The 25271-nt window shown below is 43.0% G+C and overlaps 1 pseudogene; it reads left to right on the forward strand.

The window, feature by feature from the left end:
• The first annotated feature begins 7059 nt into the window (after positions 1-7059).
• LOC137938366 (uncharacterized) lies at positions 7060-9579 on the forward strand (annotated as a pseudogene).
• Positions 9580-25271: the final 15692 nt, after the last annotated feature.

The following is a 25271-nucleotide window of genomic DNA, read 5'->3' on the forward strand; positions in this document are numbered from 1 at the left end:
AGATAAAAGACAAACATAACTCAAACTAAAACTCTTCTTTGATGTGACCAAGATAAGATACTTTTGTGAATCCTTCTTGATCTTCCAATTGATGTGATAAGGATGTCAGCTCATGGTAATCATTGTGGGTCCTACTTCTTATGGGCTTAGGCCCATCTCGTGGGCCTTCCTTGGTCATGTGGTCCATCTTATAATAATCTTAGATATGTGGGCCTTCCTTGGTCGTGTGGGCTTGAGCTTACCTTCCAATAGTCACCATGGGGGGGCCCTCTCCCGGAGGTGTGGGGGCGGAGCCTCCGCCTGGTCCACAATATGTTATTGTTATTTCATTACGGTGTTGAATTTAGGATCCCTTCACTAATATCTCGGGCAAGGGGAGAGAGAAAGTAAAAAAGGGAAACGGAAAAGAGAACTCTCAGGTAGAGAGAAAAGAAGGAAGAAGAAAGAAGGGAGACTTCAAGGCAAGAGAGAAAAGCTTTACACGAGAGAGAGAGAGAGGTAGAGAGAAAAGAAGGAAGAAGAAAGAAGGGAGACGTCAAGGCAAGAGAGAAAAGCTTTACACGAGAGAGAGAGAGAGAGAGAGAGAGAGAGAGAGAGAGAGAGAGAGAGAGAGAAAGAGAAGAGGAGAGCTTAATTGAATGTTTCAACCAAGACTCCCTATTTATACTATTCCATTACATATTTAGGGAAACTCCTTAATAAATTAGGATTCCCTTATATCCTTAATAACATCAATCATGATTAACCAAATTACATCAATCAAGGGTAGATAAATCAATTAAGGAAGATTGCCAAATCTTTCCAACCCATGTTGCTAATGATACCAGCTCGTGGTATCTTTGTGGGTCCCACTTGATCTTCAAATATTCCAACTCATTCCAAATCATTTCCTCTTGGCTCATGTCCTCATGATGGGTTCCACTAGCTCGTGCAACCATGGTGGGTCTGTTACGGTCCCGGATCTAGCACAAGGATTCTTTGGGTGGATCTGCAATCTGCCACGGATTATGGGTATTCCAAGCATTACCGTAGGGGTAGTAGGAAGACATGGGGAAGACAAAAACGAAGATCAAGCCTAAGGGAAGCTTGAAAACCCTAGAGCTTGTTGAGGAGAACTCTAAGCCTCTTTACGCTAGATTTAACCTAATTCTTAATACTTCAATGCTTTTGTTTTCTCATTACTCTTACCCCTTAAATAGTGTTCACCCTGTTAGGGTTTAATAAAATATTACAAAAATATCCATATGAATAAATAATTCCAAAAATATCCCTATTAATAAATAATTCCAAAAATACCCCTGTGGCCTAAAACTGAAATAAAATAAAGTAAATTAAAGAAAACAACTAAATTAATAATGTTATTGCATGCATAACATTTAATGTTATTGCGTGCATAACATTACACCCCCGCTGGAAGACGATCTTGTCCTCAAGCTAGGAAGAAGTGTCTGTGCAAGTGTCTACCGCAGTATTTGGAGAGCCTCAAGCCAGCTAAAGATTTTTTTTTTTTCCAAGTTGGCCCGGTCAGAGTTGACCCGGTTCTGGAAGCCCGGTCCCGCGCGCGAGTCAGCTACTTAGGAAAATTCGAATCGGGAGTCATCTTCCTCCTTCGGCGGAAATTTCGCCCACGGTTTTGAAAATCTTCCTCATCCTCATGCCGATCCCGAACAGAGCGGTCGTCAAACACTGCGGGAACCTCGGCTCCTTCCCTCAAAGCACCGATAAAGGTGGGCGACGGTCGTATGCCATCCTCACGGCACCGCACAGTGCGGAAATTTTGCCGACGGAGTCTCCTGTTGCTCCGGTGGTGAAGAACAGCCCTTTGAGGCTTTGCCGTGACAGAGGAAGCTGAGAAGACTTCTGTCTGCGGTGCTGGAAGAGGTGCGGCTTGCCGTGAGAAGGTGATTTGGGAGGTCGAACCCATCGACGTGATTGGGGACAAAATTTCTGCCGTGTTCTGCGGTGCTCGGGATATTGGCACCTGACATATTTCTAGCGCCGATGAGAGTGTAGCAGAATACCTCTCCGATTTCGGCTTTCCCGAGTCCTTCTCGGAGATTTGCAAGGTCCCCAGATTCAGATTCGATGATTTGGCAGAAAACCCGTCCAATGTCCTAAAATATGATGTCCCGCCGTCTGATTTTGGAAGTGCTGAGGCTGGTTTTGGAGTTGATCTCGACTTTGATTTCGGGAGTTCAGGGTATTACTTGTCAGATTTCCATGATCCGGAAATCAATTTTGACGGGGCTGTCGCTAGAGTTTCCTGCTTGGAGATTTTCGATTGCCGATTTTCTGACGAAGGGTATGCTGAATACCCTTCCGTTTTTGGAATTTCTGAATCCCAAAATTCAGAGGTCGCCGTCGCCGAAGATACAAAGAGGTCTCTGATTGCTTGCTTCTCGTGCATGTCCGAGCCAACGTCGACTCTGGTAGCCCTCTTAATTTTAGAAACTTCAATTGCAGCAATTTCAATGGAAGATTCATACGAAGCACGTATTTTTTCCATATCTTTGCATACTTTTTCCATTAAATCGTATACCTCATCCAAAATAATCCATCCTTTTGGGGAAAATGAATAGCCCATTGTGTTCCTGCTCTGATACCAGTTGTTACGGTCCCGGATCTGGCACAAGGATTCTTTGGGTGGATCTGCAATCTGCCACAGATTACGGGTATTCCAAGCATTACCGTAGGGGTAGTAGGAAGACATGGGGAAGATAAAAACGAAGATCAAGCCTAAGGGAAGCTTGAAAACCCTAGAGCTCGTTGAGGAGAACTCTAAGCCTCTTTACGCTAGATTTAACCTAATTCTTAATACTTCAATGCTTTTGTTTTCTCATTACTCTTACCCCTTAAATAGGGTTCACCCTGTTAGGGTTTAATAAAATATTACAAAAATATCCTTATGAATAAATAATTCCAAAAATACCCCTGTGGCCTAAAACTGAAATAAAATAAAGTAAATTAAAGAAAATAACTAAAGTAATAATGTTATTGCATGCATAACATTTAATGTTATTGCATGCATAACATTTAATGTTATTGCGTCCATAACAGGGTCTCACAGTGTAACCCTCTCAAGTTGGGGGTATGAAAACATCGTAGATGCCTAGCTTCCTGTAGATGGTGGACAAAATTTTATGAGTGACTGGTTTGGTGAGAATGTCTACAACTTGGCTCTACGAAGATATATACTTGAGAGATAAGATGCTTGTTTGGATTTTTTCTCGTATGAAGTGGCAGTCTACTTTAATATGCTTTGTTCTCTCATGAAAGACTGGATTTGATGTGATATGTATTGTTGTCTGATTATCGCAATATAGATCCATAAGAGCTTCTTTGTAGAATCCCAGTTCAGTGAGAAGGGATTTGATCCATTGGAGTTCACTAACTGTCCATGCCATGGCTCTGTATTCTGGTTTTTCACTAGACCATGCAACTACATTCTGTTTGTTGCTTCTCCATGTAACCAAGTTCCCTCTAACCATCGTACAATATCCCGAAGTAGATTTTCTGTCATCCGGGGATCCGGCCAAGTCTTCATCTAAGAATCCTTCGATGTTGAAGTGACTATGATTTTTATAGAGAAACCCTCTTCCTGGAGCTCCTTTCAGATATCGCAATATCCTTTCTAGTGCTTGCCAATGACTGAGTTATGGTTTGTTCATATATTGACTTACCACACTTACTACATATGAAATATCTGGCCTTGTTACACAAAGGTAAATAAGTTTTCTCACTAACCTTGGATATTTTCTGATATCTACCTCTTCTCCAGTACTTGCACATAATTTTGTATTTGAGTCCATATGAGTTTCTACCAGTCTACATCCCATCATTCCTGTCTCCTCCAGTAGGTCAAGGACATACTTCCCTTGGGATAGCAAAATTTCATGTCTAGATTGTACTACTTCAATCCCCAGAAAATATTTGAATAGTCCAAGATCTTTTGTCTTGAATTCAGCACATATCATTTCTTTTGTTTTCTGGATGCCCTCGTGATCACTACCGGTTATAATAATATCATTAACATATACTACCAGAATTACCTTGTTGTTAGGTGTATCTTTAATAAATACTAAGTGATCTCTAGAGCATTTATGAAATCCAGCCCGTATGAGGGTTTGGTTAAACTTTTCAAACCATGCATGAGGAGACTATTTTAGACCATATAGAGATTTCTTTAGTCAACATACTGACTCCCCCTCAACCACATACCCAGGTGGTTATTTCATATAAATTTCTTCTTTGATCTCCCCATTCAAAAAGGCATTTTATACATCAAGTTGATATACCTGCCAGGAAGAATTAGCCGCTAAAGATAATAACACACGTTTCGAGTTCATTTTTTTGCCACGGGAGACAAGGTTTCCTCATAATCAATACCATAACATTGTGTATAACCTTTATCAATGAGGCGAGCCTTCAACCATGCAACAGACCCATCTGAATAGAGTTTTACAATAAAAACCCATTTGCAACCGACTGGTTTCTTATCTGATGGAAAAGGCACTATCGACCATGTCTGATTTTCATAAAGTGCCTACATTTCTTCATCCATCACCGTCTTCACCCTGGATGTTTGAGAGCCTCTTGATAGGACTGTGGAACAGATATGGAGGAAATAGCATAAAGAATTTGACAACATATGGGGTATAGATGATGATGAAACACAACATTTGAAATGGGATGATAAGTAGAGGGTCTAGTGCATGATCTAGGTTTTTTTATCACGGAAATAGGGCGAGTATCATATTGAGGGCCAAAGACAACTAGAGATGATGGACTTACCTAGATGGGATTCGTAAACTCAGTAATTGTGTTGTCAGCCAATGTCTCTGGGGGTTAAGTAGTTTCTGTCGCACGAGACACAACCGGTCGAGGAGAACCTGGGACTGAATAGAGGCCAGGAGGAGCACTGTCAGAATAGATTGAAGAGTCTTAAAAAAATGTGACATCCCTGGTGTTATGGACTCCATAGCATCTAGAGTAACAAGTAGCATAGAGGATAATTTATGCAATTTTTGGAATGTTCTCTTAGGTGGCAATTATGTAATTTCATTCAGAAGACGGGTTTGGCGTCGGCTGTGTGCCAATGTCTCTGGGCGTTCCTATTATTTAGGCGTCATTTGTATGGAAAGGAAGCTTGAAGTCATACATAAATGAAATCTGGTACTCTCACTCATGAGGCCTATGTGCAAGTTTCCTCCAAAGCTTGTTATCTCCGACGTCCGTTCATCTCCCTCACGTCTCTTCATCTTTCTTCCTCACGATCTCTCATCCACCAACGTCTTCACCTTCTCTTCCAAGCTCAAAACCTCACAGCGATTCTTCCCGTTCATCTTCTTCCTCCCTGTGTTAGATCCGGGCATATCAAATTGGTATTCAAAGCGGGTTCACGAGGAGAGATTCTTCGTTCTGAGAAATGGTGTCGGCAACTGAGTTAAGATCAATAATCAGGGATGAGCTGTGTGCCTTGCGTGCAACAATGATCTCCGAAGTAGAGAAGATACGTCGGGCTAATGATTCTGAGCGGAAGATCACCGTTTCGGAAGAAGACTGTGCGTCCTCGTTCTCGGTGAAGAATTTCGCCCATTTAGGGACCGACAGCCCTAATTCCCCGACTTCAACCTACTCCGTCGCCCATACTTCAGGCTAGAGTGGAAGAAATCGAAGCTCGTCGGGTTAGGGATTCAGAGCGGAGGGTCACAAATTCGGACGAAGAAATTTCCAAGAACGTCAGCCCTGTGTCTCGAAATCAACCTACACCGACGCGCAGATGCTGGGAATCCGAAGAGATGAAGAGCCTGGAAGCGCACCCCAGGGTTCTGTTACCGTCCCGGATCTGACACGTGGATTCTTTGGGAGGATCTGGGGTCTGCCACGGGTTACGGGTCTTCCAAGCATTACCGTAGGGGTAGTAGGAAGACATGGGGAAGACGAAAACGAAGATCAAGCCTAAGGGAAGCTTGAAAACCCTAGAGCTCGTTGAGGAGAACTCTAAGCCTTTTTACGCTAAATTTAACCTAATTCTTAATACTTCAATCCTTTTTCTTTTTCTCATTACTCTCACCCCTTAAATAGGGTTCACCCTGTTAGGGTTTAATAAAATATTACAGAAATATCCCTATCAATAAAATATTTCAAAAATATCCCTATTTAATAAATAATTCCAAAAATACCCCTATGGCCTAAAACTGAAATAAAATAAAGTAAATTAAATAAAACAACTAAAATAATAATGTTATTGCGTGCATAACATTATACCCCCATTGGAAGACGAGCTTGTCCTCAAACTCGGAAGTAGTGTCGGTATGCCGACTCTCCACCAGTGCCGAAGTAGCATCCGCGATAGCTATGACCCCTTCAGGACGCCATTTTTTTTTTTTTTTTGGCCCGGTCCTAGTTAACCTGGGTTGACTCGGTTCAGGAACCCGGTCCGGCGCATGACCCCTCTTCCGGACGCCAATTTTTTTTTTGGGCCGGTCCGAGTTAACCTGGGTTCACTCGGTTCAGGAACCCGGTCCGGCGTGCGACTCAGCGGACCAGGCCGATTAAATTTTCCTAAGTTAGGAAAATTTAATCGGGAGTCGTCTTCTTCCTTCGGCTCCCGAACTCTACGGCCGGCGGTTCGGTTCCTCACGGCATCGACGAAGTCCGACGATTGGCTTCTTCTTCCTCTCTCCCGGCACCGACGGAATCGCATGATTTTCCGGTGGTGAATCGCAGCCCGTCGGGGCTTCGCCGCCTGGATAGTTTCCGAGACAGAGGGGTCTCGGAAACTTGTGAATCGTCGTTCCTCAGCTTCCCGGAATCGAGATCCCTTGCGAAAAAGTTGCTTACGGCGCCGACGAACTATCCTGCTTCGCCGGTGGCGACGAGAAGCCCGTCGGGGCTTCGCCGCTGGGAGCATTGCCGAGATAGAGAACCTCTGTTTCTCAGCCCCACGGAACAGAGCCCAGCGGAAATTCCGTCGGAAATTTCGCATACGGCGCCAACGGAATTTTCTATTCCCCTCCGATTTCAGATTTTCGGTCATCCCAAAATCCTCCGGTGCTGATGATTTCGGGATTTCCTCTGTTAGGAAATCCCCTCCCTACTGCAGCTTCGGTGTGGAGATACGCACGGCGTCCATTGGGAAAGGGTGAGCCTCTGCCCTTTTTGAAATTCCGGTGCGTCCGCTGTCGGATTTTGGATTTTTGGAGAGCTTTCTCGAGACAGTCTTCTGTTCGTTCGAGAGAGCTTCTGCGTCTTCTGTGCGGCTGTCGTGCTCGGCGAATTCAGGTCATGTGACCTGTTTTGCGACAGCGGGTGGCTCCCTTGTCCAGCATTCCATGAAAATTTCATATAATGCTCGTGCCTCTCCAAATTCTTTGCATAGTTTGTCCACGGAATTATATACCTTCTCCATGCGAGCTTGTGTTCCTTCTTGAGATATAGAATAATTCATTGTGTTCCCGCTCTGATACCAGTTGTTACCGTCCCGGATCTGACACGTGGATTCTTTGGGAGGATCTGGGGTTTGCCACGGGTTACGGGTCTTCCAAGCATTACTGTAGGGGTAGTAGGAAGACATGGAGAAGACGAAAACGAAGATCAAGCCTAAGGGAAGCTTGAAAACCCTAGAGCTCGTTGAGGAGAACTCTAAGCCTCTTTACGCTAAATTTAACCTAATTCTTAATACTTCAATCCTTTTTCCTTTTCTCATTACTCTTACCCCTTAAATAGGGTTCACCCTGTTAGGGTTTAATAAAATATTACAGAAATATCCCTATAAATAAAATATTTCAAAAATATCCCTATTAATAAATAATTCCAAAAATACTCCTATGGCCTAAAACTGAAATAAAATAAAATAAATTAAATAAAACAACTAAAATAATAATAATGTTATTGTGTGCATAACAGGTTCCACGAATCCTCCGTGAGGTCTCCGTCATCTAGGACCGGGACTTCGACTCTCTTTTCCCTCCTAAGCAGACGTTGAAGGTCGAAAGCCGTATTAGCTTCAGGGACAGCAACCTAAATCGAAAATGGGAAAAAGGGAAAGAGCGACAATTGTGGGAGAAAGGGCGCCCGACGGAGGAGAAATCCGGACCGGCGAGCGTCGGCAGGCAACTAGGGGTTGGGGCCACCGCAACCTCTGTTCTGCACACCTCGGCCCTCACAGGCCGAAAATTACACACGCAGGCCGATGAAAGCGCTGATTCCGGCGAACTTGTGGATCCGACAACGGTTGAAGAAATGATCACTGGCGTTTCTCCTGGCTTGTCGACCGATTTGGATGTCGCCAAGAGAGAGGCAGAGTCTATCTCACAGAAATCTCTGCAGAGTAACGCAGAGAAGTTCGCATTCCTGGCGGAGGTTTCTCGGCTGATTTCATCGTGGGGTTCTCGTAACAAGGTTGATTTTATTTCCCTTTCTTATACACGTCGTGCAGAGGATGTCTGTGAGCTACGGGATTTCCTTAAAACACACAATCTTGAGGAAACGCAGCTCTTTGCAAAAGTTGTGAATGTGGAGGGCTTGAAGCATTTTGAAGAAATTCTTCAAGAAGCAGATGGTATTATCCCTTGTCGTGGGAATTTGGGAATTGACCTCCCTCCTAAAAAGGTTTTCTTGTTTCAGAAATATGCCATACACAAATGCAATTGGGCTGGACAGTCTGCCATAATCACTCGAGTAGTTGCTAGCATGACCAACAACCTGCGCCAAACTAGTGCAGAGGCAATTGATGTAGCAAATACAGTCTTGGATGGAACCGATGGTATCTTAGTAGGTGTAGAGACGCTTCGGGCCTCTTTCCTGTAGAAACAATAACAACTGTGGGTCGAATATGTGCTGCAGCTGACGCTGTTTCCAACCAGTCTATTAATTTCAAGAGAATTGCCCACCTTGCTGAGCCCATGTCACATGCCGAGTCAGTTGCTTCATCTGCGGTGGGAGCAGCATATAGAGTCAAAGCATCATTAATTGTTGCATTCACTTCCACAGGAAGAGCTGCAAGGTTGGTTGATAAATATAGACCTACGATTCCTGTTCTGGCTGTTGTGATCCCACATCTTAAAGGAAATTCCTAGACATGGAACTCTGATGGTATATCACAGTCTAGGCATTGTGTTGCCATGCGAGGACTGGCCTATTCTGGCAAGTCATGATCAGGTTGGTTTGGAAGGCCCGAGCGAGGAGTTTAGCCTTGCACTTGCCTTGAATCATGGCAAGATGGTTGGTTTACTGACGCCTAATGGATTTTCAGCTGATGTGCATGCTAGTGATGTTTTGATGATATATATCACAGATGGATCCGTGGATCTTGCCTTGAGGTGGTTGAGCATTATGGGTTCACGTGGGATTCGAACAAATACTTTTATTATCAAGCAGTTGTTGGAATCATGTATGCAGAGTGCTTTGTATGAATCTGCAACGCCCTTGTTGGAGACCTATGTGAGTTCAGCCGCAAAAGTTGCCCTCATTCTCTCCACATCACTTCTAGCTCATCTTGTGAGGTGTCCAGATGCACAGAATGAGAGGACTATGTTGAAATGTATAGCTGTGATCGGAGGAAACTGTATAGCGTGATTGTTTCCTCCGATCCCGTGATTATATTCTTGATTCTATTCCTTGATTTTAGGATATAAATTGATCCTAAAATCAATTTGTAATGTATTATAAATACCTCCTAAACGGAGAAGAATAAATCATCGGAAAACCATTCGTTCAACCTCTGTTCTTATTTTTCGGTTCTCTGTTTTACATGGTATCAGAGCAGGAGTTTTTTCCTCTTTTTTCCGTCGCAGAAAGTCGGAGCTAAGTGCTCCTGTAATCGCCGAAGGAGGAAGCCGGAGGAAGGAAAAATCCGTCGGAGTTGCAGAACTCTGTTTTTTCTGCAACTCCATATTCCGGCTGTCCCGACGCCAAAAGAACGTCGCCGACGCCGACGACGGCACCACCACACTGTTATGACTGAATCCGATGCTCCGCTGCCGTTGCCGAAGACGAAGGTTGCCGTTGCCGACGACGAAGACAGCCGTTGCCGAAGACGAAGGTTGTTCGTTGCCGAAGACGAAACGTTTTACGTCGTCGGAATCACGTCGCCGATGAGTTCCGACGATCGCCGACGAGCGCCACCTTTCCTTTGGTTATCTTAAGAAATTGCGACCTCAACTTTTTTCAGGTTTGACTGATGTGCATTTTCATTGTGACACATGTGAATTGGCTAAAAGCCACCGTATTGCTTATTTCCCAAGTTTGAATAAAAGTTTCGAACCTTTTGCGGTTATTCATTCTGATGTTTGGGGTCCAGCCAAGATTCCCTCTATTTCTAGAGCTCGTTATTTTGTGACTTTTATTGATGAAAGCACTAGAATGACTTGGGTATCTCTGCTTATCCACAAAAGTGATGTGAGTCTAGCATTTCAGAAATTCCATACCATGATACATACTCAATACCAAAAGCAGATTCGTGTTTTGCAATCTGACAATGGTACTGAGTTTGTTAATGCTTCTCTTGAAACTTTTCTGACTACTCATGGAATTCGTCACCAGACTTCTTGCACCTATACTCCCCAACAGAATGGATTGGCAGAAAGAAAGAATAGACAACTTTTGGAAGTAGTACGTGCCTCTCTCTTTGGCATGAACATGCCTCGATTTTATTGGGGTGAAGCTATCACATCTGTTGCCTACCTCATCAATCGAACACCTTCTAAAGTACTGGATTTTCAAACTCCTCTACATAAGCTGCAATCCCTGATTTCAATTCCCCATCTTCCAAATCTTGAACCCCGAATTTTTGGGTGTACCGCTTATGTTCATATCCCAAAGATCTTGCGAAATAAACTTGATCCATGTGCCAAGCGATGTGTATTTGTTAGCTACTTTGATCTTCAAAAAGGATATCGGTGTTATGATCCACACACCAACAAGCTCCATGTGACTTTAGATGTCTCATTCCATGAATCAGTCCCTTATTATTCAGGGGGAGTTTCTTGGACATCTCTTCAGGGGGAGAGTTCAAATGAAGAGAATGTTCCACATGAAGCTAACGGAGATGTTGGAAGAGGTGCCGAAGTTATTGAGTTAGAAGCGGTGAATGAATTTTTTAAGAGTCATGATGTGCAACAAGACTATGATTCAGTAATTTCACTTGAAGAACCTCCAGAGTTGCCCCCGTCTGCACCAACAACTGAAGAATCAACCCAGAATGTTCCTCCTCAGGTAAATACGAATCCTATGTTTGATGAGTCTACTGAAACATGTCTTCCTACAGAAAACATAACCTCTAGATATCCACAAAGATTGAATAGGGGAGTTCCAAAAAAATAGTATGAACCTGATCTTGAAGCAAAGACCAAATACTCAATCAATAACTATGTGTCCTCCCATAGGTTGACTAAATCATATGCATTTACTGTTGATCAATTATCCAGGGTTTCTATCCCTAGTAATGTGTAGGATGCATTAGCTGATCCAAAATGGAAAAAAGCGATGAACGAAGAGATGGAGGCTCTACAAAAAAATGCCACTTGGGAACTTGTTCCCCAACCTAAAGGAGTAAAAACAATTGGATGTCGATGGGTGTTCACATTGAAACTCAAACCGGATGGAAGCATTGACAGATATAAAGCTCGGCTAGTTGCAAAAGGATATACGTAAAGGTATGGAATAGACTATCAGGATACTTTTGCACCAGTAGCTAAGATCAATACAATTTGTATTCTTATATCTATAGCAGCAAATCGAGACTGGCCTCTGCAACAATTTGACGTTAAAAATGCCTTCCTCAATGGAGACTTAGAAGAAGAAGTCTACATGGAACTACCACCAGGTATAAAAAGTGGTTCTTTGTCTCAAGGTAAAGTTTGTAAATTGAAGAAGTCATTGTATGGGCTGAAACAGTCACCTAGAGCATGGTTTGGGAGATTCTCGACTACAATGAAAGAGTTTGGTTATAAACAAAGTAACTCAGATCATACTTTGTTTATAAAACACAAAGAAGGAAAGGTAACAACATTAATTGTATATGTTGATGATATGGTCGTGACAGGAGATGACCCAGGTGAAATGCAAGCTTTACAAGAGTATTTAGCTACTAAATTCGAAATGAAGGATTCGGACAACTTAAATATTTTTTGGGGATTGAAGTTGCAAGATCGAAACATAGAGTCTTCCTTTCGCAGCGAAAATATGTGTTGGATCTTCTAGCTGAAACCGGAATGCTTGACTGTAAACCAATAGAGACGCCGATGGAAATGCATCATAAACTCGGAATTCTTCCAGATCAAATTCCAGCAGACAAAGGGCGTTATCAGCGATTAGTTGGAAGATTAATCTACCTATCCCACACAAGGCCCGATGTAGCATATGCAATAAGCGTTGTGAGCCAGTTCATGCATGCACCAAGTGAAGAACTTATGGAAGCAGTATATCGGATCTTGAGATACTTAAAGAGTGCTCCAGGAAAAAGGTTTGTTATTCTCAAAAAATGGTATCTCTAGTATTGAAGGGTATACAGACTCTGATTGGGCAGGTGATCAGACAACCAGAAGATCCACGTCGGGTTACTTTACTTTTGTGGAAGGGAATCTTGTCACTTGGAGAAGCAAGAAACAGAAGGTAGTATCAAGATCAAGTGCTGAAGCTGAATTTTGAGGTATGGCTCATGGTGTATGCGAGTTGTTATGGATACGGAATATACTGAGAGACCTAGGGATTGAATACGACAAACCTATGAATCTTCACTGTGATAACAAGGCAGCTATCGTAATTGCACAAAATCCAGTTCAACATGATCGCACTAAACATGTTGAAGTTGATCATCATTTCATCAAAGAGAACCTCGATGCAAAGATTATACAATTCCCCTTCATTCAATCTGCGAGTCAAATGGCGGATATGCTCACGAAGGCAGTATCAGGGAAAACATTTCATGGTATAATTGACAAGTTGGGTTTGACTGATATCTATGCACCAACTTGAGGGGGAGTGTTGAAATGTATAGCTGTATAGCGTGATCGGAGGAAACTGTATAGCGTGATTGTTTCCTCTGATCCCGTGATTATATTCTTGATTCTATTCCTTGATTTTAGGATCTAAATTGATCCTAAAATCAACTTGTAATGTATTATAAATAACTCCTAAACGGAGAAGAATAAATCATCGGAAAACCATTCGTTCAACCTCTGTTCTTATTTTTCGGTTCTCTTTTTTACAGACTATTTGGGAGATTCTTAGTCCAACACAACATACGGCACACTCTTTCATGTGTGGGCTTTTCACTGGCACCGAACAGCAAAACAAGTCAATACTATCCCTTGTTATTGAGTTTTTCCAGGGACTTGCTTATGAGCTGGAGGAAAGTGCAGCAAAATGCTTTGTGCATGTGCTGCTTCACTACCTTGTGCTGATGGGTCAGTTAGTGGAGAATGAATTGCATAAACGACTAACAGAGGCACCTATAAGGGAAAGAATTTCAAGGCAATATGTCACTTCTTTGGCTCTCAGGCTCGTGGCTCCTTGCCCTCAACATTTGGTTGTGACTATGCTTATGTTCTTGGGCCCGTTTCTTATCACCTTTTAGCTACTGGTTTGAATGGATATATTGCTACTATGACCGGCCTGCAGAATCCAGTAAACGAGTGGCGTTGTGGTGCAGCTCCAATTACAGTTATGGTGACAAAATGCTTCAGCTTCGAGCTCGTGGACGAGCTCGTTCTCCAGGAGAGGTGAATATGTTATAGACTCCATAGCATCTAGAGTAGTAGGTAGTGTAGAGGATAATTTATGTAATTTTCGGAATGTTCTCTTAGGTGGCAATTATGTAATTTTATTCAGAACTTGGGTTTGGCTTTGGCTGTGTAAGGGAGTGTTCCTATTATTTATAGGGGTGTCATTTGTATGGAAAGGAAACTTGAAGTCATACGTAAATGAGATCAGGTACTCTTTCTCATGAGGCCTAGGTGCAAGCTTCCTCCAAAGCTTGGTTATCTCTCACATCCATTCATCTCCCTCACGTCTCTTCATCTTCTTCCTCATGATCTCTCATCCACCAACGTCTTCACCTTCTCTTCTGAGCTCAAAACCTCACAGCAATTCTTCCCGTTCATCTTCTTCCTCCCTGTGTTAGATATGGGCATATCACTTGGACACAAATAAACGTTGGAAAGTGGGATTATATCAAACATAACCCTTTTTTGTGCAAGAGTATCCTAAGAAGATACATTCGATAAATTTGAGATCAAGTTTACTGTGTTTTGGGAAAGAAATATGAAACATTGACACCCGAAGACTTTCAAGGGCAATGAAAAATGATCATCATTTGGTAACAATAGAAAGTAAGGGGATTTATTACCAAGAACGGAAGATGGTAACTGATTTATAAGAAAACATGCGGTGAGAATTGCATGTGGCCAATAAAAGTATAAAAATTTCATGCAATATAGTAAACCATGAGCTACCTCAAGAATATGATGGTTCTTCCGTTCGGCTACACCATTATGTTGAGGAGTTTAGGAACATGATGTTTGATGGATAATGTCCTTTTTTTGACAAAAGAAGTCAAGCAAAGTCTTTGGAGGTGTATTCTTTGGCATTATCAGACCGGAGTATTTTTATTTTCTGACCAAACTGAGTGAGTACCATAGCATGAAAAGATTTAAATATCAATGGTATTTCAGGTCACTCTTTAAATAGAAATAACCAAGTGGTACGAGTGAAGTCATCAATAAATGTGATAAAATATTTGACTTGAGAAATATTTGAGACGGTCAAGGGTCCCCATACATCAGTATGGATTAATGAAAAATGAGTGACACTTTTAACTTCTGGATGAGGTGAATATGTAGACCTTTGATGTTTACTCATTTGATAGATTTCACAATGAAACTTTGACCTTGCTTTAAGAGTAGGAAAAATATGATGACGATATTGTGCGGATGGATGTCCCAATCGATTGTGCCATAGCCTTCTATCAGTTTCACTGGTAGAAAAAGAATTTATTTTTGGCATATTCAGATATTAGAGCTCCCCGTGTTCACGGCCTCCACCAATCACCTACTTCGTTATAGGATCCTGAAACACACATGAAGTAGGTGAGAAGGTGATAGAGCAATTAAAATATTTGGTGAGCTGACTAACAGATAAGAGATTCAAAGGGAAGGTAGGAACAAAAAGTATATCAGTCAGCAGAAGTGATGGTGTAACAGAAGTGGATCCTTTCCCTTGAACTTTGGTTTGAGAACCATCAGCTACGTTAACAAATTTGGGTGAAAGACAGAGAAATTGAGTGTAATAAATTTTTGTTACCTGTAAGATGTTCGGAGGCTCCTAAATCAATTATCCAGGATGAACAAGAGGCAAATAGCATACCTAAAGTGGTGGTTGCAGCGGTAGTTGAGGAAGTACTTGGAGAAGAACCCATCATTGTTTTCATTTTCTGGAACAACTCATATTCTTCAGCAGTAAAGGTTTTCTTTTATTTGGATGTGGTGGACTGATCCTCTTTTGTATCACTCACTAAGGCTTGGTTAGCGTTATTCTAGTCTGGTTTGTCATTGGCCTTATAACATGTTTCTCTAGAGTTGCCATATTTTCCACAGTAGGAGCATTCCTTGTAATAATAGCATGTGTCTGTAGTGTGTCCATATCTCCCACAATGAGTGCATTCCTTCCCATCTTGTTTGTCAAAACCATTCCTTCCACCTCTTCCTTGTCCTCTTCTATAATTTCTGCCCCGGCCTTGGCCGCGGTCAGATGATGTTCCCCTATGTCTAGAGTACATAGATGATACTTCAGTATTAGAGGAAGAAGCGTCTGGAATACGAAGAAGTGTAGGTCATACATCATCAAAGGTGGGAACAGAAGAAGAGCTAAGAAGTTGATTATTAGCAATCTCAAGATATGGTTTAATATTTGCAAGGCAAATAGCCATGACAAATGCTTCTTTCTATTTGTCTTGTACCGATACATCTGTGGTAGTAGGCATAGCTAATCTACACTATTGAAGATGGCCTCAAAAGTAGGCCAAGTATTCATGGATATTCTCTCCTTGTTTAATGTTCAACATCTTTTGGAGAAGATCATATGGCCTATGTAGATTATTGGGACTAGAATACTGCTTAGCACATGTCTCCCAAATTTGCTTAGCAGTATCAAGATAAATAACATTATTGGCGTCATGTTCTTCCATGCCATTGATTAGCCAACTAATCACCAAAGTATCATTTTTTAGCCACTTGTTATAAAAAATATCCTCATCATCAACTGGTGGTCCACGGTTGGTGAGGTGACCAAGTAGGTCCTTTGTTATAAGAAACCTTCTAACCGATGTGCAACTCATGAAATTTGATAACCCTCGCAAGGGTATAGTAGTAATTCTGAGTATATCACTCTTGTTACTCATATTTTCTTTAGTCATACTCGGAAAACCAATTTAAATAATTCTCCAACAAATAATTATAAAGAAACCAAGTAACATTCTTCAATCAACTCGGTTAATGGAGAGACTTAGCATAAACGCTAAATAATCATATTTCTGAATTTCAACAAACAAATAACCACTCATAATAGGCTCCATATCAATCTTCTTTATCAGGGAATCTTATTTTCACAGAATTATAACTTCTTATGTATCAATCTCATCATAAACTGGTTTCGGTCAAAATATCTTCAAACCAATAAAACTGTCTTTCTCATTCGAGATGTATGTTGTTGAGGACTCAATAGCACACCGAGTCACCCAAAGGAGGCAGCAATGACTCACTAAGTTAATTAAATTTAAATTTCATATTTTATATTGCTTTAAGTATATTTTTTTCATTAATTATGTGATGATCCATGTCATAGGGGCAGGATTGTAAATTTATGCCCTAAAACTCTAATGATGTCAAACCTGTTGTGGACTCAATAGCACACCGAGTCACACAACAAAGAAGACAACAACAACTCACTCAAAAGGATTTAATTCTTATATTTCTTTGAGTAGGATTTATTTCTTATATTGTTTTAAGTAGGAGTTATTTTGTAATTACTTTATATGTAAGGGCATTATGGGGAATTATTGTAACCCTAACCCTAAAACTCCCTATTTAAGGGATAGGTATGAATGAAATAGGTAAGCTTTGAGATTTTAGAATAACCTAGTCTAAATAGGTTGAGATCACCTCTTGATCTCGAGTTTAGGGTTTACTCCAAAAATCCAACCTATCCTTCACCCTCCATTGCCATCCATCTTCACCCAAATTCATCCACCATCATCCCTACTAATAAAAGGAGCTTCTTGCCCCTTTTCCAAGCCCAAAGAGGAGGTCTATCCTCCCTCTCGGCAGCAGCAGCAAGAGAGGCCCAATTCCTCCCTTACCAAGCAGCAAAGTGAGGATTTTTATCCTCAAATCTTGAGCAAATCCTGGTGCAACGTGGGAGCTGATCATAGCATCAAAGAAGAGGTATTAATCTATCCCAAACTCGTGTTTCAAGTTATTTAAGAAAGAAGGATTGCATTCTTAGCTAGAGCAGCAACAAAGAGGGCTAAACCCTCTTTGCCGTGACCAAGAAAAGAGAGCACCTTGCTCTAGCAAGGTCAGCATTGCTGTGGGGTCTTCTACCTAGCACAACAACTCGGTAGGACCCTCAAAAGAGGATCTTTCCTCCTGGCCAAGCACTGGTTAAGGAGAAATACTCATACACAGACCCTTGACGTGAAGTGAGTAAATTCTAAGTGCTGGATTCACAAATCCCACGCTGTGTTACTCGATCCATGACCCGGGACCATAACAACTTGGTATCAGAGCAGGGTAACATGGGGGATCATATCAGCAATGAAGAAATCCAAATCAGGATACAAAAGATAGAAGATAGCCTTGAAACAACACAACCAGTGTTGGGAAAGGTTTGTGGTTTGGAAGAAGAGATGAGTCGAATCATTAGCATGCTATAGGAGTTGAGGACAAAGAGACATCAGAGTCCAGAGGTGCGAGAGGTTGCTCAACCATATCACAGAAGAGGGGAGAAGTGGCCTGGGCGCACTGTTGTCCAAGCACCTCATCATGGAGGCACAATCCCAAGGTACACCAAGTTAGAGTTTCCCTCTTTCAATGGTTCTGTGGATCCCGTAATTTGGTTGCATAGATGTGAAATATTTTTTTTGAACCAAGGGACTATTGAATGGGATAAGTTGCAACTAGCCTCTTTCCATATGACAGATGAAGCCATGTTATGGGTGACTCAAGTAGAGAAAGAGAGACCGGGAATGACTTGGGGCAAATTTAAAAATCTATGCACAGTTAGATTTGGGCTCTCGCCAATAGCAACCCCTTGGGAGAGTTAGTCCTATTGAGACAAACGGGTTCGGTGGAACACTATCAAAAACTCTTCCAGGAAAAGTTGGCTCGTGCTGGAGAGAGGGTATTGGTTGACCAACAGGTCTCCTTATTCACAGCAGGTCTCAATGAGTATTTACGGCTAGAGGTAGAACTCCTTATGCCCACGGATCTAGCTCATGCCATGAATATGGCCCGAGCAATGGAACAACGACAACAGTTGCAGCAATGTAAGCCGGGTTGGTCGAGTGAGAGGAACACTTCCTCCACGTGGCAAGGGCGCCGCTATAATTCATCTCAGGGAGCATCTACAGCAGCACCATCCAGACACACTCCGACTACGACTCGGGTAGCCGATCCCCGCCCTGGTAATTCCCTACCGAGCTTTATAAAAAAATTGATGAGTGCGGAGATGGCAGAAAGGCGGTCCAAAAATCTCTGTTATAACTACGATGACCAGTATCGGGTCGGACACCAATGTAAACGATTATTTTGGCTTGAGATGGAGGATTCAGAGGATCTAGAGGAACTAGAGGATATTATCGAGGAGGAACCACCAGAGATATCCTTGCATGCTATTACTGGGCAGAAAACGCCTACCACAATGCAAGTCCGAGCTCATGTCATCGACCGAGAACTGGTGGGACTAGTCGACTCGGGGAGTACACACAATTTTCTGAGTTTGACAGCCGGACAACATCTCCAGCTCCAGATACACACTCATCCAACAACCACCATCTCAGTGGCCAATGGCGAGAAGGTCCCTAGCTATGGGATTAGTAAGGCGGTAACTTTTTCCATTGGATTTACTTCATTTAATGCGGAATTTTTTGTTATTCCCCTAGCGGGATTTGATATGGTTTTAGGCATTAAATGGTTACAAACATTGGGGCCCATTTTGTGGGACTTTTCGGCTTTAACCATGAGCTTTGATTTGGCCGGAAGTCGGGTGCTCTTACAGGGCTGTCAGGTGGACAGGGCCCACCGCATACACACTTTGCAGACACAGGATCAGCCTGACAGTACTAGTGATGGTCTGGTTGAGGAGTTCTATGACCTCTTCCAGGAGCCTTCGGGGTTGCCTCCCATGAGGCACTGTGACCACAGGATCTGTCTGACACCAGGTTCTGAGGTAGTGGTCGTGCGACCATACCATTACCCACACCTTCAGAAGGATGAGATAGAGCGTCAGTGCCATGAGATGTTGAAACAGGGTCTTATTGATCCCAGCCGCTCCCCGTTCTCTTCACCCGTCTTACTTGTGAAGAAACATGATGGGACATGGAGGTTCTGCGCGGATTATCGGGAGTTGAACATGCAGACAGTAAAAGACAAGTTCCCGATTCCCGTAGCGGATGAGCTTCTGGATGAGTTACATGGGTCGTGGTTATTCACTAAACTCGACCTCCGTTCGGGATACCATCAGGTCCGGATGCACCCCTCTGATATCGAGAAGACGGCGTTCCGCACGCACGATGGCCACTTTGAGTTCGTCGTCAGGCCGTTCGGGTTATCCAATGCACCCTCCACTTTTCAAGCTTTGATGAACGAGGTATTTAGCCCCTATCTTTGAAAATTTGTTCTTGTATTTTTCGATGATATTTTGATATATAGCAAGTCGGTTGAGGAGCACTTGGCACACTTGAGGATTGTTTTCGACTTGTTAAGAGCACATAAGCTCTATTTGAAACACTCCAAGTGTTCTTTTGCGGCTTCACATGTGGGATATCTGGGACACATTATCTCACATGAGGGGGTTACGGTGGATCCCGAGAAGATCCGAGCTATTCACGAGTGGCCGCAACCACAGTCGTGTTCTGCATTACGGGGTTTTCTGGGTCTTGTGGGCTACTACCACAAATTTATTCAGAACTATGGGTCAGTGGTAGCACCATTGACGAGTTTACTCAAGAAAAATTCCTTTATTTGGAATGAGGGGGCCACCACGTCATTTGTGGCACTCAAAGTTGCCCTCGCATCCGCGCCAGTATTACAGCTTCCCAACTTCGACGAATTGTTCGTGGTAGAGTGAGACGCTTCGGGCGTGGGCATGGGGGCCGTTTTACAGCAGCTGGGCCATCCTATTGCTTATTTTAGCAGACAGTTGGCAGTCCGCCATCACAAACTGGCAGCCTATGAGCGCGAATTGATTGGGTTGGCCAAAGCGGTCCAACATTGGAGGCCTTATCTCTGGGGCCGGGCTTTTCTCATACGCACGGATCACTACAGCCTTAAATTCTTACTAGAACAGCTTTTGACGACGTCGCCACAACAGCACTGGATCAGTAAGTTGTTGGGGTTTGACTTCTCGGTGGAGTATCATGCTGGGAGATTAAATAAGGTGGCAGATGCCTTGTCACGGTGTTTTTCAGATCAGCAGTCGGTCTATTCTATCAGCCAGCCGAGATTTCTCATTATGGACTTGGTGCGAGAAGCACATGCTACTAGCCCTGCACTGCAGGAACTACATCAGTAGATCTTAGAAGGGACAATGAATGTGAAGTGGTCCATCCAGGATTCACTTATTTATTACAAGCATCGGATTTTCCTTCCACCTGAGTCCGAGTTGATTCCAGCTATTCTCTCGGCCTACCATGACAGTACACACGAGGGGATCCAGAAGACCTGGCACAAAATTCGAGCTAATTTTTACTGGCAAGCCATGAAACCCTCTATTGCGACTTATGTGGGAGACTGTCAGGTATGCCAGCGCAACAAAGCCGAGCACTTGAGTCCAGCCGGTCTTCTCCAGCCTCTGGCCCTTCCTACGCAGGTTTGGGCCGACATTTCAATGGATTTTGTGGAAGGCCTACCCCTGTCAGCCGGCAAATCCGTACTTTTTGTAGTGGTTGATCGATTCTCCAAGTACGGGAATTTTATACTGATGGCTCATCCGTATACAGAAACACGGGTTGCTCAGACTTTCCTGGAGCAGATAGTCCGCTTACATGGCATTCCAGAATCCATTGTGAGTGACAGAGATGCAGTTTTCACGAGCACCTTTTGGCGGGAAGTGATTCGCTTGAGTGGGACGAAATTGAAGTTCTCCTCCGCCTATCATCCACAGACAGACGAGCAAACTGAGGTGGTGAACCGCACCATCGAGATGCATCTACGGTGCTTGGTGGGGGATCGTCCGCGGCAATGGGTTCAATGGCTTCCGTGGGCCGAATACTGTTACAACACTTCGTTCCACTCTGCATTGCAATCCACTCCTTTTCGAGTTATATATGGTCGGGATCCACCTCGCCTCCTCTAGTACAACCCAGGGTCCACCCGCGTGGACACGATTTATCAGGCACTCATAGACAGGGATCTACTGCTATAGAATATCACAGAACGGCTACGACGTGCCCAAGCTCAGATGAAGGATGTATATGACAGAGGCCACCGTGAGGTCTCTTTTGAGGTTGGAAAGTATGTGTGGCTATGGCTCCAGCCCTACTGTCAGTAGTCTCTAGCGGGACCTCCACGTCATAAGCTCTCTCCCAGATTTTTTGGGCCGTTTCCCATTCTTCAACGCGTGGGACCAGTCGCCTATCAACTCAAATTACCGGACACAACCAGAATTCACGATGTGTTTCATGTCTCTCTTTTGAAGCTGCATTCCGGAGCACAGCCTACATCCACTCCATTCCTACCACCGGTTGATCATGGCGAGGTTATTCTTAACCCAGCTGCGGTGTTACATGCACGGCTGACCAATGATCATTGGGAGATTCTCGTTCAGTGGACGGACACTGACCCCGACGCTGCAACATGGGAACGTGTAGACATCTTCAAACAAGTCTACCCAACTTTTGAGCTTGAGGACAAGCTCTTTCTCCATGGGGAGGCAGATGTTGTGGACTCAATAGCACACCGAGTCACACAACGAAGAAGACAACAACAACTCACTCAATAGGATTTAATTCTTATATTTCTTTGAGTAGGATTTATTTCTTATATTTTTTTAAGTAGGATTTATTTCTTATATTGTTTTAAGTAGGAGTTATTTCTAATTACTTTATATGTAAGGGCATTATGGGAAATTATTGTAACCCTAACCCTAAAACTCCCTATTTAAGGGATAGGTATGAATGAAATAGGTAAGCTTTGAGATTTTAGAATAACCTAGTCTAAATAGGTTGAGATCACCTCTTGATCTCGAGTTTAGGGTTTACTCCAAAAATCCAACCTATCCTTCACCCTCCATTGCCATCCATCTTCACCCAAATTCATCCACCATCATCCCTACTAAGAAAAGGAGCTTCCTGCCCCTTTGCCAAGCCCAAAGAGGAGGTTTATCCTCCCTCTCGGCAGCAGCAGCAAGAGAGGCCCAATTTCTTCCTGACCAAGCAGCAAAGTGAGGATTTTTATCCTCAAATCTTGAGCAAATCCTGGTGCAACATGGGAGCTGATCATAGCATCAAAGAAGAGGTATTAATCTATCCCAAACTCGTGTTTCAAGTTATTTAAGAAAGAAAGATTGCATTCTTAGCTAGAGCAGCAACAAAGAGGGCCAAACCCTCTTTGCCATGACGAAGAAAAGAGAGCACCTTGCTCTAGCAAGGTCAGCATTGCTGTGGGGTCTTCTACCTAGCACAACAACTCAGTAGGACCCTCAAAAGAGGATCTTTCCTCCTGGCGAAGCACTGGTTAAGGAGAAATACTCATACACAGACCCTTGACGTGAAGTGAGTAAATTCTGAGTGCTGGATTCACAAATCCCACGCCGTGTTACTCGATCCATGACCCGGGACCGTAACAAAACCCTATTTAGAGGGTAGAGAATTAGAAGAAAGAAAAGCATTGAATTAGGTTAAACAGGTTTTAGAGTTCTCCTTGACGAGCTCTAGGGTTTTGGAGGTCTCCTTGACGAGCTCCAGGTATAGTTCTCTCTTGAATTTGGGTTTATTCTTTCTCTTTTGAATTCTGGTTTGCATAGATCTTACCGAAGCCAAGGGGGAGGGATTGAATCACTGTTTCCAAGTTCAATTAGAGGTTTTAGCTCTCCTATGTTCACAAAAGCAAGAGGGATTTTCTCTCCTTCATTCCGAGCAAGAAAATGGGGTTCCTCAATCCCCAAACTGAGCACCAACATCTAAAAGAGGTATCTTTAGCCTCTAATCGGGCAAGATAGGATTAGGAATCCTAATCCCTCCTACATGAATAGAAGCAACATTCCAAGAGGGTCCATACCCTCTTAGCCGTGAGCAGAAAAAGGGTTGAACCCCTTCCTGGCCGAGAATTGCAAGGGATCTCATCCCTTACCCGAGAAGATCAAGAAAAGGAAACTCCTTTTCAATCTTATCGAGAACAGCTAAGAAAATGAAGCTCCTTTTCATCTTTACCAAGAGCAACAGCTCTATTACAGTGCTGGATTCACAAATCCCACACCGAGTTACTCGATCCATGGGTAGGGCCCATAAAAACTTGGTATCAGAGTAGGGTAACACGGGGGAGCCCAGGAATGGTGAGTTAAAAGAGTTAATGATCAGATGTCAGCATGCATAGGAAGAAAAACAAGCAGAGAATGAAAGAAAGTTTGTCATAATCATGGAGAATTTGGAAAAACTTCTAAATATTAATCTCTAAATTGATAGACTTTCTGGAATAATAAGAAATATTACGGTTGGAAGAAATTCAACCCCGGAGCAAAGAGGAGAGGACAACTCGTTCAACAGAGGAGGAAACCAGTTTACAGGACACACTGCCTTTCCTGGCTAGACGGGAATTTTCAACCAAGGAGGAGGCACCGTACCAAGGTATACAAAACTTGACTTCACTATTTTTAATGGGTCAGATGACCCCTAGATTTGGTTACATAGGTGCGAAATTTTTTTTACCCATCAGAGAACATCAGAAATTGATAAGGTGGGATTGGTCGCCTTCCACATGCTTGATGAGGCACATGGCAGGCCATCAATGTAAAAGGTTGTTCTGATTAGAGGTTGATGAAATCACAAAACCACTACAACTTGATGATCCTATTGAGGAGGATCCACCAGAAATCTCTCTGCATGCCATTACAAGACAAAAATCCGCCAAAACTATGCTAGTCCACACTCGAGTGATAGACCAGAACTTTGTCAGCCTGGTGGATTTGGGAAGTACATAATTTTCTCAGTTGGACCGCTGCTCAACACCTTCAACAACAGATACTTCCACACTCAACAGCAATAGTTTCAGTTGCAAATGGAGAAAAAGTTCCTAGCTACGGCCTCAGAAAAAAAGTTAAATTCTCAATCGGTATGACTTTCTTTTATTCAGAATTTTTTGTCATACCTCTAGCTGGGTTCGATATGGTATTGGGTATTAAATGGCTACAAACACTAGGCCCTATTTTATGAGATTTTACTGCTTTAACTATGAGTTTTGAAACGGGTGGACAACAAGCATTATTACAGGGCAGTCAAGTGGACAAGCCACATCACATTCATATGATTCACTCACAGGACAATCCGAACAACAATATAGAACATCTCCTGGATGAATTCTTGGACTTGTTCCAAGAACCCTCCGGGCTGCCTCCCTTGAGGTACTGCGACCATCGGATATGTTTAAAATAGGGATCAAAAGTGGTGGTCGTTCGACCTTATCGGTACCCACATCTTCAGAAAGATGAAATTGAAAGACAGTGCCAAGAAATGCTACAACAAGGCCTTATTCACAGCAGTCGTTCACCATTTTCGTCACCAATTCTCCTCGTTAAAAAAAATGATGGTACATGGCAATTTTGTGTCGATTATCGGGATTTGAATGCCCACACTGTGAAAGATAAGTTCCCTATTCCTGTGGTGGAGGAGCTTTTAGATGAATTGCACGGGTCTTATATATTCACCAAATTGGACTTGCACTCCGGATATCATCAAGTTTGTATGCATCCAGGCGACATCGAGAAAACTGCTTTTCACACTCATCATGGCCACTTGAATTTGTGGTCATGCCATTTGGGTTATCCAACCCCCCATCCAC

The sequence above is a fragment of the Aristolochia californica genome, unplaced genomic scaffold (genome assembly GCF_029961685.1).
Source record: "Aristolochia californica isolate CCGP_79_NKW_82.1479 unplaced genomic scaffold, dmAriCali1.0.hap1 SCAF_8, whole genome shotgun sequence".
Classification (NCBI taxonomy): Eukaryota; Viridiplantae; Streptophyta; class Magnoliopsida; order Piperales; family Aristolochiaceae; genus Aristolochia; species Aristolochia californica.